Here is an 11020-nt window from a genome sequence, read left to right as displayed (position 1 = left end):
GTCAAAAAACTCGGCAAAAGACCCCGTGTGAACTAGGGTGAACTACACTACTGAGTTTATTAATTTACCTCATAAATCCACGCCCACCTACTCTAGATGACAGGATTATGCTAAATTACTCCTGTAGTTTCCAACACCCCAATAATTTATACCACAGTATGCTACCACCACCTATACTTATCTAGGCAATAGGGGCCTAAGTCTCTATGTTCCCTTAACACCAGTTCCTATAACACAGGTTATCTAAATTGAACATAAAATACAGGTAACGTTCCTCACCTTCGGAAGATTAAGTTCCGTAAGACTACAAGGAAGAGACTTATAAATATTTCAGATTTAATACACAATAGTGCAGTGCAATACATAAAATAGATGTCAGATTAAAAGATAAAAAATATACATACAGTTACAATGCAATCAAACAGTTTATGAAAATAAAAGGGATAAAAGAAACAGAACAAAACCTTACTGATGTACAGCGGCGATATCCTGGCTGTGGGGACAGCTGAAAATATGGGCAGTCACTCCAACCGAGATATGGATCCCACCGCTGCCACCACTCTGTGACGTGACCTGAGATCGGCGATCGACGCCTTTTCACGTCAGCCTAGTCTAAGTCCTGCACGGGTCTCCCGTGCAGGCAGGAGCCGGGGCTCTGCTGTCTGATGACAGCTGAGCTCCTGCTCCAACGCCCGCGATCGAAGTTTACTTCGATCGCGGCCGTTTAACCCGTTAAATGCCGCCGTCAATAGCGACCGCGGCATTTAACTTTGTTTACAGAGGGAGTGAGCTCCCTCTGTCACCCATCGGCGGCCCGCGAATGCAATCGCGGGTCTCCGATGGGGTGTCATGGCAGCCGGGGGACTGATAAAAGCCCCCAGGTCTGCCCTGGACATATGCCTGTTAGGACGCGCTGGAGGCACGTCCTAACAGATTGCCTGTCAGATTTACACTGACAGGCAATAATGCTCTGGTATACGAAGTATACCAGAGCATTATAGCAGCGATCGGAACATCGCACAGTAAAGTCCCCTAGTGGGACTAATAAAATAAGTCATCAAAGTGAAATAAAGATTATTAATAAAAAGTACAGTAAAAAAATAAATAAAACCATTTTTTTCCATAAAAAGTGGTTTTATTTAGTAAAAGTGTAAAAAAAAAAAAAAAGTACACATATGTGGTATCGCCGCGACCGTAATGACTCCATTAATAAAGTTAATATGTAATTTAAACCGCAAAGTGAACACCGTAAAAAAAAAACGCCAAAAACTATGGCGAAATTGCAATTTTTTTCCATTGCCCCCCAAAAAAGTCATAATAAAAATGAATCAATAAGTCCCATGTACCCCAAAACAGTACCATTCAAAACTACGTCTTGTCCCGCAGAAAACAAGCCCAAAAAATCACTACATTGATGGAAAAATAAAAAAATCACGGCTCTTGGAAAGCGACGATGCAAAAACAAATAATTTTAGTTCAAAAGTGTTTTTATTGTGCAAAAGTCGTAAAACATAAAAAAACCTCCACATATGTGGTATCGCCGTAATCGTACCGACCCATAGAATAAAGGTCACATGTTAATTACGTCGCACAGTGAACGGCGTCAATTTAAAAACGCATAGAACAATGGCGGAATTTCAGGTTTTTTTTATAATCCCCCCCAAAAAGGTTAATAAAAGTTAATATAAAAATTATATGTACCCAAAAATGGTGCCATTAAAAAGCACAGCTAATCCCGCAAAAAACAAGTCCTCATACAGCTATGTAGACGAAAAACTAAAAACGTTATAGCTCTTTGAATGCGACTATAGAAAAACGAATAAAATAGCTTGGTCATTAAGGCCTAAAATGGGCTGGTCACTAAGGGGTTAATGAATTAGAATTTTTTATCGGAAATTTTTTTTTTATTATTTTAATCATTTATTCTTAAAAATGAAATGCCCAAAAAAAAAGAAAAACAAGAATATACTTTGAACACCCTAGATACAGTTCACAAATCTCTCTTCTCAGCTGCACTCCAATATTCTGCAAAAAGGAACTTCTACTGAAAGTGTGTCTAATGATTGAGAAAGTGTTTTTCATTTTATTTTTCATAGTGACATGTCAGAAGTTTGGATTGGTGGGGGTCCGATCACGGAGACCCCCACCAATTGCTAGAATGAAGCAGCTGAAGTGCTCGTGTGAGCGCTTAGACGCTTTGTTTCTGTTCGGCTATATCCGGAAATAAATGTATCGTGTACGGACTGAATAGAAAGTCTACGAGCCTGTACTCCGATACATCGGCTTTCTGGGAAAAAGCCAAACAGACACGAGCTCTTCAGCTGCTTCGTTCTAGCGATTGGTGGGGTCTCCGTGCTCAGACCCCCACCAATCCAAACTTGTGACATGTCGCTATAATACGTCAGAAGTTTGGCAAACGTTTAGCTGCACTTTAAAGATAGAAGTAAGTTGTTGAAGTCTTTGTGGTAGTTTGCAGTAGATAAGTGCAACTGCAGATAGTAAAGTGAAGAAATATACCGTTCTCATTTAAAGGGGTTGTCCAGAATTAGAAAAACATGGCTGCTTTTGAAAAACAGCGCCATAGCTGTCTGCATGTTGTGTGTGGTATTACATCCGCAATACCTCACATAACCCATTGACAGGTGTGGCGTTGTAACTGGAAGAATGCAGCCATATTTTTTTAATGTTGAACAACCCCTTTATGTGTACGATCTTTCATTCTAGAATGAAACATTTAAATTGCTGAAAAATATAAACATCAAGTAAATGTGTGAAGTTTTTTCTTCACGGTGCCATTTCTCCCCATTCAAAACCAGCAAGCTTTTTACCTGATATCTAAGGAGCGGCAGACTGGTCTCCTGAATTACAAGGTGGCATGATCTTCCAGATTGCAAGCCTGTGTGACTACAAGCAGATTACAAACCTGTGTGATTGTTCTCTAACCTCTTCTCTTTTCTCCCCTTCTATCCATGTTGTGATATCTATTTTGCACATTGTCATACCCCTTCTGTTTCCTGTTTGGTTCAGCAGGTCGTGCAGAGATTGCGGATTTTTTTCTCTGATCATTGGAAGTTCACTTTAAAACCTCACTCCACTTAAAATCTGAATTTAAAATCTGATCGGACTCAACTCCAATGTCGTCCCCCCACCCCCAAATCACACTTACGACAAAGTATAGGGGTTGTTTTAGCTGTCCCTGCACCTGCCTGTGACATGGATTTTCTTTCCATGACTAAAATATTAATTGGATCTGCAGAGTCAAACAAAATCAGTTTTGACTCACTGATCCTGCATTTTAGAAGTAAAGGAAAGACAATATTACCAATGACAACAGTGTCCCCTTCATGTCACAAGCAGGCACAGAGAAAGTTAAATCAAGTTTTTATATTAAACATATTTTTTAGGAATTGTTGGTGTTTTTTTTTTACATTTTCTATGTCATTATTTATATTAAAAATATACCTGAAATCTTGCAGTTTTCACACTGACCACTGAGCTTCACAGTAGCCTGACACTTCCTGTTCTGTAGAGATCACCGATAGGTAACACAGATAGATAGATAGATAGATAGATAGATAGATAGATAGATAGATAGATAGATAGATAGATAGATAGATAGATAGATAGATAGATAGATAGATAGATAGATAGATAGATAGATAGATAGATAGATAGTCAATGTAGCTACTTACCTGCAAACGCTGATGCTGCTGCAGAATCAACTGTAGCCTCTGGTGCCGATGTGTCCTCGCTCGTCCGACACGATGCAGGACCTGGGGCAGGAAGTGACGTCACAGCGTGATCTCTCGAGAACACGCTGTGTGTCTGTGCACTGCCAGAAGCTGGGCATTGTGAAGAGAAGTGGATGATGCTGATTCGTCAGTATCATACACTCCCATTCACAACGCCCAGCTAGTAAAGGAAGTAAAAACGCCCAGATGTACACACAATACACGCCCAGTTGTACATAACTTTAAACACGCCCAGTTGTACTTTAGAAAGCCTCATTTGCATAAATATAAAAATGGTCATAACTTGGCCAAAAATGCTCGTTTAAAAAAAAAAAAAAAAAAGGTTACTCTTATCTACATTGCAGCGCCGATCTGTTGCAATAGCAGATAGGGGTTGCAAAATCTGGTGACAGAGCCTCTTTAAAGACAGCTGTTCTTATGTCAGCTTCCTGGACCCAATGATTGAGGCTTAGGAGAGAGTGGGACATTGGGGTTAACTGCGCAGTCACATCTGGATTTTCTGCGTTATATAATGTACATTTCTAGAAATAAGTTCAATAGAGATTTTTGTATTTGCTCACAACAATATTTCAGTCCAGGATAAAGTAATAAAATTCAATTTCTGGATTAAAATCCAACTAGGAGAAAATACATTTGGATTAAAAGCGCCCAATGAGGTTGCCCCATACTAGGAATACATAATCAGGAGCAGACGGCATTTTATGGGCTTGTTATTTTCCTTACTGATCACAGCTGTGTTACTTTACAGCTACTGGTGTAAAAGTTAGGCTACAACATACTGCAAACTTTCTTCAGTCAACAGATCCACAAGCAATTATTCCTATTTGAAAAGTTAATATTTACTATCGGGGGTTGTACAATTGCAACTGTACCCATATACCATGCCTGCGGGACCCACCAACCTGCCTAAAATATAAGAATGTAGACAAAATACTTATTTTCTTCTTGTGGTGTATTCAGTTATTTTGTGATTTTATATGAGTTCAAGGGGTTCTCTGAACCTGACATGGGTCTCCCAGTGGGGACAGTTTAATGGACCAATGAGTTTATTTGACTTGAAGCCTACCATACAATTCCACCTTTGCTTTTTGGGGGATTTTCTTTTTGTAGTTCTCTGAACGTCTTGAATTATTCCTATTTTTTACATTTATTTTAAGTGTTGTAACAATTAAGGGATTATATAATATTTGGGTTTTTTTTAGACTAATTTACTGCTATTTAATAGAAACTGTTGCTTCGTAGTTTTCGTGTGCATGTTTTATATATTTTTTTAACCAATTATTTTGTTTATTCATTTTTTTGTTCCACACAATAATCTGTTTTCTTTTTCTGACTACATATTTTTTAAGTCAGAAAATGACCTATTTACTTCTATGGCAGAGTGTTGTGGGCATGCTCTGTGACATTTCAGAAGTCTCTGTGCAGCGAGGAGGAGGGAGGGCAAGCTAAGCTGTTACCATCACCTATTGTCAGAGGTGTGACCCTATTTTAGCTACCTCCATAGATGTGTTACAGAAAAAACACACAGCACAAGCTGAAAAGTGACAAAAGTGTTAGCTTATTGTAAGAAATCTGTGGCCAGTGTGAAAACTGCTAAACTGCAGTATGTTTTTTTAAATTAACCTACAAGGGATAACAGACCACATGACCAAACACAAAAAAAAATTAATCTACCACGAATAATAGAAACATAAAACATCCTTCGAAATTCTAATATCACAATATAAAAAGGCAATGCATCCAAGTGGATCATATAAAAATATTGTGTACAATTCATAAACACGGCTGAAAAAAGTTAATTAAAAACACCCAAAAAACAAACAATATTGGACAATGGCAAGTGCAGGTACAGGCGTATTTAACAATACATAACCACTAGATCAATAATCAGTAAAGTTGGGGTAAAAAAACATTTTATGCAAACAGCAAAGATATATACGATATGTCCATACCAATTTAGATTGCACTATAATAGGAAAAGCCATATCCAATACCACATTAGATAAAGATTACCCACTATATGCCATAACAGAATCCCGCACTTCACTGTCCAGCACACAAATGCATAGTTCGCACAGGCTTGACCTGAACCTTCACTTGACATTGTCTAATGGTGTTTGCTTTTATTGGGTGTTTTAAAATGTTATAGTACACTGTATGGTTTAACTTTCCTTTTTCAGCTGTGATTATGCATTGTGTCACGATCAGTAGTGGGATGGCAGCTGGCCAAACTACAGTGTACCAAGTCAATATATATAGTCCAAGCACAAGGGTACCTGTAATAGTCCAGACAGTAGCAATGGCTAGGCACAGGTGGGATCTTGACGGCAGGTGATGCAGACGAGACAGATGACACCAGTCGTGGTGTATACACAGCAGACGTGACCGATAACAGAACTTGACTCCGACACTATAGCGGGCACAGGAACACCTACAACACGGGATACAGGTAGCAGGGCACAGGAACAGGATAACACTAAGGGACCATTTGCAAGACTAAAAGAGAAATACGAACAATGCTCAGGCAAGGAGTAAAGGGGCAGGGCCCTTCTTATAGTCCAGGGTGATCATGGGCTAATTACTGATTATTTACATGTGCACGCACTGGCCCTTTAAGGCCGGGTGCGAGTGTGCGCGTGCACCCTTTGGGACACAGCAGGGTGGGGCGTCTACTGGGGAGGAGGATGGGGACCAGCACTCACAAGTCTATGGTTGCGGTCGTCGAGGGGAGAGTATTCCCGACAGTCCGCGGCTGTGGATGTAACACATTGTATATAATAAAAATATATTTACATATGATCCACTTGGATACATTAACCTTATGTATTGTGATATTAAAATTTCAAGGGATTTAAAAAATTCCCATTATGTTCTTTATTATTAAAATCTAGTTAGAGACATGAAAAAAAAAAACGCAACTAAAATTTTATGCCATCCAAGATCTGCGGAAAGATGGATGACAACCTCTGTGGAGACTGTAATGACTAGAAGTTGTCACCTGTGAACTAGGAGACCAAGATAGGATTATAAATACAATATTACTTGTCCTGACTTTAGATATCGTACACACATAACAACAACAGAAACCACAAAAAAGCAGGGGCGTAGCTAGAGGGAGGCTGGTGGGGCATGTTCCTCGGGTGCTGCTTTCTTGCTTATTTCTACTTTAAAGGAAACCTGTCACCAGCATTTCACCTATTGAACTCTCCTCACCCCTCACTGGCCGCTGCTGTCAAAAGTTCATTGCCGTTATCCCCTCCCCTAAACTCCTCCTATGACCGTAAATAACCGTCTGCAAACATTTTGCACCTTTTATGATAATAATCCGGCAGTCTCATTCGATCCTCTTCTTATGCCTGCCCACCGCCGAAAACTGGCCGGCCTTGAATGCCAAAATCTCATCTGAGATAGCATGCGCCCGTCATGTATGGCCCGATACCCTTCCCTGCTTCGGCCAGGCCTCAAATATAGTTACAGCGCATGCGCCGCTAAGGTTTCCCGTTGTGCGCACAAACAAGAACAATACATCGATGCGCAAGCGCGGGATTTCATGTGTGCCGGGGGAGTCACAGAGCTGTCAATCAAAAGTAAGGAGGTGGGGTTAACTCGGAAAGGCTTGATGAATGAAGATATGACTCTTTTATGCTCATTAGCATATGGCACAGGAAAACGAAAAAAATGTAATAAGGTACAGAGCTACTTAGAAGATAATTATAGGTTCCATAAAAATTTTCACCCACTACCCCAGGTATTGCTGGTTTAACAGGTGAAATGCTGCTGACAGGTTCCCTTTAAAGTCTATGTACTGTAATATGCCCGTCCACAATCACTTAGCAGAATGCAGTTTACTTGCTTTGTACTGTATTCATATTCAAGGCACAGAACAGTCTGAAAATTTGATGCAATGTATAATTTGCATATTAACTGGTGAACACGTTCATCAATGCCTCGCTTATGGTAGCGCGTTCTGAATGGTATTATGTGGATTTCAGATGTACTTGATTAACACACAATATTGCATTGTATTGAGGCTCGCCTGCCGAAAGAAAGTCTCCAGAGATGCGAACAGCTGGCTGGAAAGTTCATGAATCTAATTGCATAAAGGACTAATGCTTAACTAAAACATTCAGAATGAATAACACTGCCTTGCTTATATCAACTCTCCGGAATGATATTTAATATGAAAGGTCATGTGCAATTGTACAAAACCACTGGTGAGTTTTCTCGACATATTAACAAACAAAAAGCAGTCATTATTTTAGACTTATGCAGAAATACTTTTTCCCAATTTTTAATAGGACTCATGCACACGGCCATGTACGGATCTGTAATACAGCACCTATAGCCTGCTATGGGCCCATACTGTACCTGTGGGCCTCCAATTCATACAAAATCTATGAAAAAATATGTAGACATTGTATATCACTGTTGGATTATTTTATGTTTGGAGATGTTATTTGCTTATGGTATTTAGGATTATTTGAGCACTGTATGGTGGTATTATTTTAGGCATTGTGCGGGTGGACATTTAGGCAAAGTGCAGTATATTATTCTTGCCGTTTATGGTAGTAGCGGCACTGTACAACATTGTTATTTAGGAAAATGTATGGAAGGGTTATTTGGCCAGCATATGGTACTGTTACTTGGGTACCATACTGTATGACACTTATTGTTAGGCACTGTTTGGTATAGTTATTTGTATACTGTATGAAAATACACTATATCGGTGGGGGTGTTAAAAGAACGTACAGCACAGTGCCCCTACAAGGTAAGGCCAGCCCTGACCAGGTTACACATCAACGTCACATTACATTGACTTCTATTAGAGTCTAAATGCCCTAAAAGCAGTAACTTTCTCCCACGAGGAATTAATTACTGTACTACGTTGACATACATGGCCAGCCACGGGGACCTCCACAGTGCATGAGAACAGGGGTCCCAAACTCCCCGTTCCTCGCGGGGAATGCAGTGAGAAAGACCTGAGGGTTATCACCTATCTGGGAGAAGGCTGTAATATTGTAAAACACCACAACAAGTGTGTCGGTGTTTTACAGTATTAAGCAGTTTAGGGAATGAAGAGGAAGCGGTGCTTGCATGAGCATGGCGGCCCCTTCAAAACAGCTAATCGCCGTGGGTGCTGAGATCCGGACCTCCACTGATCCTATATTAATTTTGAATTTTCTCTCCTGGAAAACCCCTTTAAATATCAGCGGTTTCCAAACTGGGGCTCTAACTACAGCTCTCAGCATGTCATGATAGTCTGCAAGGAATGTCACAGATTGCAAATCACATATGTAAATGTATATGGCATGTGAATTCCTACGTATGGGATCTTGTATTGCCATACACTTCTACAGAGCTGTAAACACCGAGCTTCCTTTACCTGTTCACCCTATTGTCCTAAGCATTCACCTGGCTGTTTGTAGACTTGACCATCAGCATGACCCTGCTACTAAAATTCTCTCTGGGGGATCCGTCACATCCATGCATTATACGGACAGCTTATTGATTTCAATATGCACCATGTAATGCTTTAATTCTCCTGCGGCGGTGCCAGTTGCAGACTACCATAGGAGCATTTGGGGCGGACGCCTGTGAGTTCGAGGCTCCTGGGGGGCCCTTAGACGTCCAAAGAGTTAGAGCACATTGCAGTTCCGTCACAGTTTTTGTCGTAAATCATTACTAAAACAATGACAAAACTGCTTTGTGCAGGACCGGCAAAAGTACCTGCACACATAAGGTCACATGATAAGGTTTAGAGGGCTTAGGGTCTGTATTTTGGGGGTCTGTTCTGGGGTCTGTGCTTAGGTGGTCTGATGTCTGTATTAGTTTAGGTGGTCTGGGGTCTGTATTTATTTAGGGTGTCTGTTCTGGGGACTGTATTAGTTTGGAGGGTCTGGTCTGGGGTCTGTAATAGTCTTGGGGTCTGTACAGATGTGTCTACTCTTACCCAAGTTTGGTTAACAGCCCAGGGACTATAGTCTATTTAATCTGCTACTGGGTGGCGCTACAGGGGAATTGCAGTTGACAGTTTTCCCTGCAGATTAAATTTTATAACTAGGGGTCCCAGCAGCGGGATAGCCTGTAATCAATTTCTTTATGGGGGAGCCTCCTACCAAAATGGCCAAAGCAGAAAATTCCTTATTCTAGTTGAATTTAGCTTAGATATAGCATGAATTGGATGAATGAAAAGCTTCATAGACAGTCTCATGTGTACTAACATATTACCATAAATCATTTCACATAAGTTTGAATTATCTGCCCTATATCTGTAATTTCAAACATGAGTTACCTACAGTGAGTAAGAGAAAAGCTAGACGATGCTTACATATCTTATGATCCTATAAAGCTGATGTGTCTTATGCTGATTTGCTATCTGGTTCTTCTAAGTTTGCATATTTAATATCTTTACCTAGTCATGTAGTACAATTTACAAAAGATCATGATAAAAACTTTGTGTTCAAAACACACAGGAATAATAAGGCTCCTCATAGATTTCTAATATGATCCACCTGTAAAAGATCGCCATTCATTTTAAATGAGGTCTAAAAGTTAATATGACACTGAATATTCTTATGAAGCCACTAAACCTGAATCATGTATATTTGTATATTTAAATCATGTAAATCAGGTCCGCTCATTCAGGGTAACTCACCTGCCATGAGGTGAGGTGAGCCTGCCGTCTCAGGCGGCGCCACTGAGATAAAAACGGTTTGCGGTATTTTGTGGCAGGGCCGGGTGTGACGCGTGAAGAAGGCAGGGGAGCGAACTTTACCTAGCAGACGTGCAGCACGATAGGCGCACATCTGCTAGTACATTCCCCCTCTCTGACGCTACACGTGCCACAAGAGAGGAGCATAGAGAACCTGGAGGTCTGCGGGAGGAGCGGCCGAACGCTCTCTTCTGAAGAAAAGAAGAGAGCGGCTGGTAAGTAATGAGGTGAGGGCAGGAGGCTGAGTCGTTGTTGTTAAAGACTAGAGCGGCAGAGTGCCGCTTACTGCGCTCAGCCTCCAGCCCTCACTAACTTAAAAGTGATGGGCCGCTACCATACTGAAAGGGGCGGCATCTGACTGACTGCAGTGGGCATTATGGGGGCACCCACCCATGGCCGGCCTTAGAGGTGTGCGACATGGCGCTGCAGCCTCCCAGCATGTAGGGAGCGCCACTGTGCAGGCCGTACTTTGGACTCTATATTCTCTGCTCCTCGTTACACACACTGAGGAAGCAGAGATAGCAAGTGCAGAGCAGAGCAGGAAACTCCGCCCACA

Source organism: Rhinoderma darwinii, chromosome 6 (genome assembly GCF_050947455.1).
Source record: "Rhinoderma darwinii isolate aRhiDar2 chromosome 6, aRhiDar2.hap1, whole genome shotgun sequence".
Lineage (NCBI taxonomy): Eukaryota > Metazoa > Chordata > Amphibia > Anura > Rhinodermatidae > Rhinoderma > Rhinoderma darwinii.
The sequence above is the reverse complement of the archived record's forward strand: the minus strand, read 5'-3'. Positions refer to the sequence as shown.